Source organism: Phaseolus vulgaris, chromosome 10, assembly GCF_051622355.1.
Source record: "Phaseolus vulgaris cultivar YP4 chromosome 10, ASM5162235v1, whole genome shotgun sequence".
Lineage (NCBI taxonomy): Eukaryota > Viridiplantae > Streptophyta > Magnoliopsida > Fabales > Fabaceae > Phaseolus > Phaseolus vulgaris.
Window position 1 is genome coordinate 22,720,847 of NC_143507.1, and position 5,511 is coordinate 22,726,357.

Sequence of the window (5,511 nt, forward strand, 5' to 3'; positions counted from 1 at the left end):
CTACCCCTAAGTCACCCACCAAAACTTCAAGCACAAAATGTTTTAAATGTTTAGGTTTTGGGCACATAGTTGCCAATTGTCCAAGTAAAAGAACCATAATGTTATAAGAGGTAAATCAAGACCAAATTGAAATAAAAACAAAAAGAGAAAATGAAAAGGCTGAGGAAAGTGAAAAGGGTCTGATCTTGTTAGACCTCACAAAAATAACTACGCCTTCATAGTATACTTCTTCCTTCTCTTTTTCATTACCAAAGGTTTCTACCTACTTACCATCTTTCTTAAAGAATTTTAAGGATGATTTTCAAACACCTCCTAAAGGTTTCCACCTTTTAAGAGGACTTTCATCACAAAGATTTGTCATTCCCAAACATTCTTTTCAAACTTAGGGTGTATATAGAAACTCATCTTATGCACTCCCCACACTTAAGGAACATAAGTTGAGTTCACATCCCAATCTTTGCACTATCTTATATGTGAACAAACTAACTATGTTATCTACAGGAGTTCTAAATTCGAGGTCAAATTCTCTCGAACTTGGGGGGCATGATACAAACCAAGTAGCAATGAAGATGACCAAGGAAGCAAAAGACAAAGCACATGGCGAGCAGTCATCTCAGCAAACAATTCAAGACCCCACCAAGGATCTCATGGACCCGACCAGAGGAGATGGGCATAAACCAGATCACCAATTATTCTTCCTTTTTGTCTTCTTAAGAGATAGAGGGGGATGAATTGAGCATATAAAATTTTCGCAAAGAATATTGTTTTTCAGAAATCCTAACAAAAAGAACAAATTGATTCACAGAAAATCAGATTTAATTTCTAATTACACAGGCACTTCCAGAAACTTAAACAGATTGATTTTAGAATCAATGGATTTAATTTTCAACTTTACAAAAATAGACAACAAGTAGATTAATCAACTGCACCAGCAAGATTAGTTGAGAAAAATTCTATATCAAGAAATTCAACTTCAAATACTTGAAACCAATTTTGGAAAGAAAAAGAATCCTGAACAAAATTATTTAAAAGCCCTTATTACTTGTCTCATCCAGCCAATACATGTAGATTCTGTGATATACAAGTAAACAAGAATTCTTTCAGAATCTTGAAGAACAAAGTATGAGTCATCCCAGAAACAAAGATTCAATTTTAATTCAACAGATTTATTTTATTACAGTATATCAGATTTTCCGAAATTGCTTGCAGAGATTAAGGAGAGGGAATCACACACAATATTTATATTGGTTCACTCAACAATAGCTAAATCTAGTTTCACTTTACCCCAAGGTGAATTCCACTAAAACAAATCAATCTTTTACAAAACCTTCTTGGTTCTTGAACCCTCCAAGAACAAAGAACACAATGCTGAAAAACTCTATTTCAGCAACACCCGCACTTCAAGAAACCCTATCAAGAAGTGCAATTACAAACACGCTTGCAAAAGAAAGTTATAGGAATGAAAACACCTGGTTTGCATATGCAAGAAACCAAAACAGAACGGACTTTTAGCAGCACCATTGTGACAGAACCTGGAATCTCAAACCAAGAGTTGCTAGCACAAAAAGACTTGTAGTTTCTTAGAGAAACTTTCAAAAACGAAAAAGAATTTCAAACTGTCACTGAAAGCACTTAAAACTGTATTCAAAATGGTAATTTCTAAGTGTCATCTGATATGAAATACACTTCTCCTTTTATAGCTTTTAGATCAAAATAGTTTTTCAAAAAACAGTTAAAAGTTGTTATAAAAATAACAGATTGAAGTCTAAATAAATAGATTGTTTTTTGAAAATACAGTTGGTGGTTACATAACCACTTTCAGATCAGTTTATAACGGTAACAAAGAGCTCAACTTATTTAGTCCCATAATAAAATTTTGAAAAGGCTTATCAGATATGCACCAGTACAAAAAGAATCTATTGTTTTATAAAACAATAGATTTATTTTCTGTGTAGTAGTTTTCAAAATCTTAAAACGGCTTTTGATAAAACTTTGTAAACAATCCTAGTGATTGAGCTCATTATCTTGATTATGAGATATAAGATAGATCACAATGCAAAAGGCATATTTAAACAACCTCTAACCTAATATAGATCATGAATTACATAACAACAATCTTCAAAGCGATTTTTCTTACATCAAACGCACTCTTTGACATCTATCTTCAACATATTTTAATGGAGCCACATTCGAGTGCAACAAGAAGATGTAGAACAAATTCCAGAGGAGACAGATCGGAGGTGGAGTTTCTTACCAGAGTCAACCAGCAAGAACAATAATGTTTTTCTAAATTCTCCTCTTTTTCATTATCTTTGTTGTTTGTTGTGTTCTTTCCATTACTGGTCAAACTTTTATTAACAGGAAAACTATATTGGTCATGAGTGCTCGGGACCTCGGTCCAAGCGTTTAGGTCAGCTCGGTTTTTGGGCAAGTATGGGCCCAAAGAATGGGCCATGAGCTCAGCCCAGATGTTGGTAAACAGCTCGAGAAAGATAAATAAATAGAAGGAATATTTAGATTGGTTATAATATATATGCTAATTAAATATAAATAAAAGTTCTTGGGAAGTAGTTAATACCGAGAATAAAGGTGCATGTGAACAAAATGTTTTATTGTTGTTAAGCATTTAAAAATAAAGGTGCACGTAAGCAATATATTTTTTTGTTATGATTATGTGTTTTCTGTTGAGATTATATTCTCCCTGATAAAATCTTGCTCTGTTGAGATTGGAGAAAACCGTTGAAGGGATATCTATAAAAGGGGCTTGAGACCCCTAGGAAAGGTATGTTGTTTCTGAATACTTGAGACTAAAACTGACTTGATATTTGAATGCTCTCACTAACTTGATCGACGGAGTGTGATCAACAGATAGAGCTTTCTTTGTCCCAGTGAAGCAGCACCTTGAAGCAACAATTAGAGACGAAGCAGAAGAGAAGCTTGCCCATTCAGTCCGTTCGAGGTCAACCGACAAGAACATTTGGCGTCCACTGTGGGGCTCAATAAAACATGATCCTATCCACATTCGTGATTGAGCCTTCTGACGTGATGAGAAACACAAGGCAAGGACTGCTGGGATCTGAAGGAGGCGATACCCCCGCCTTACACCAAATCATGGATGCCATGAAGGCCCTTCAAGAGGCGAACGAAGAGCACAGACGAGAGCAAAAGCGAATCCAAGAAGAAGCCAAGCCTGAGCAAAAGCGGCTACGAGCAGTAGAAGCCCGAGCTAAGCAAGAGCTCCTGCAAGATCGTATGATGGAAGAAATCGAGGCCTCCCAGATAGCTATGGAGGAGCACACACAAACCAATGAGGAGTTGTGCAAAACCAATGAGGAATTGCAGAAGAGCCTGCACCTCCATGACTGACGTTCTACCAAGGAACAATTTCTGAACTTGTCAGCGAGAGATAATCCCAAGCCATTTCTTGTAGGAAGTCATGGATGAGCCCGTGCCACCTCATTATATCACATCTAAAATCACCTTTTTCATAGGAAAAGACCCAGAAAATCATCTCACGGCATTCAATGCTCAAATGATCATCTCTGGAGGATCGGATGCCATCTGATGTAAGATGTTCATGGAGGTGCAACCCTACAATTGTTTAGCGGGATCCCGGATGGTCAAACCACCTCCTTCCCTCTATTCTCAAGGATGTTTAAAGAACAACTCTCGGTCAAACCCCCAATGTTGTATGACCTTTTCAGCATCAGACAAAGGGAGGGAGAGGCATTGAAAGAATAGCTAAAGAGGTTCTAGGCAGTTACGGTAAGACTTCAAACACATGATGAAGAGATGATGATCGTTGCCTTCGAACAACAGATAGCGGCAGGACCGTTTAGTGATTCGTTAATCAGGAATCCAGCGGAGACATTTTTCGAGGTACGTGAACAATTTGTCGCCCCCATCGAGGCGGAAGATACTGTACTCAGGAAGAATGGCAACTCGCGCTTAAGGCAACCTAGGCCTAAAGAGAGTAATCGAGATCGACCTCTACAAGTCAACGAAACCTCCTTCGAGAAGACAACGGACTCGAGGTACGTACTATATGTAGCCAAGAAAGATAAGCCCAAGATGAAGGCTAGGAAAGAGTCAACAACTTGACCCAAACTTCGAGTATCCTATACAGAGCTCTTGAGTATGCCAGGGGTAGCAGAAAAGCTAAAGTTTCCCTAGAAGACGAATCAAAACTTGGGATCCCGAAGAGATGTCTGGTGTGAGTTCCATAGAGCATTTGGGCACAACGTCGAACGATGCATAGCCTTAGGTCACCAACTGGCTAGACTGGTCAAGGAAGGGTTCTTAAAGGAATATCTCGAGGCTAACCAGGAACAGCCAAAGGGAGAGGTTGCTATCAAGGACCAAGCACATGAGACATCGGTCTATGGAGAGTTGAACACAATCTCGTGAGGATTTTCCAGAGGAGGAAGCTCGACCTCCAAACGTAAATGATACGCACGAGCGGTGACGTCTCTGGATACAAGGAGACCTAATCATCCTTTAGAGCCCACTCTCTGCTTCACGAGTTACGATCTGGAGAACGTGGTTCCTTATGAGGATGATCCGATGGCGGTATTTGTCATCACTGTGGGAAGGAAGGTACATAGAGTCTTGACCGATCAGGAGAGCTCAGCTGATGTGATGTTCTAGGGAACGTTCACTAGTTTGCAATTATCCCCTGACTAATTGAGGCCATACGACGGGTCTTTGGTCGGCTTCGTGGGAGATCAGGAAGAAGTACGAGGGTATGTTGATCTCAATACGACCTTCTCCAATAAGAGCACGGCCAGGACGATTACCATCAGGTACATCGTTGTTCACATGTCTTCTGCTTACAACTTGCTTTTGGGGCGACCTTTCTTGAACAGGTTGGGTGCGATAGCCTCAACAACCCATATGAAGATGAAGTTGCTTTCTCCTGAAGAAGGTGTATTTACCATAAAGTCCAATCAAAAGACGATACAAAAAAGCTACGAGAGTAGTTTGATGAATCGAAGGGGAACTTACGCAATCGCTATCTAGGCAGGAGAGTCAGAATGGATTGCGGAGGCACATGTCGTCAATGAGAGACGACCTGAACTTGCTAGAGAGGTTCAAGAAAGGGAGATAAAAGGGAAGAAGTTCAAGCTCGACAACTCGTTGTGCCAAGAGTTAGAAGATAAGATAGCCGATGTAATATTGGAGAACATGAATGTTTTCGCATGGTCATCCGCAGACATGCCCGGCATAGACCCGGACTTTCTATGCCATGGGCTTACCATGGGTGAAAGGGTCAAGCCCATGGTCCAGAGGAGAAGAAAGTTCAATGAAGATGAGCGCTTAGTCATCCGAGAGGAGACTCAGAAGCTTTTGGTTGTTGGCCACATAAGGGAGATCAAATACCCTGAGTGGTTGGCAAATGTTGAGTTGGTAAAGAAGGCCAACGGGAAGTGGAGGATGTGTGTCGACTTCACTGATCTAAACAAGGCTTGCCCTAAGGATTCTTACCCGTTACTGAGCATGGACTCTTTACTT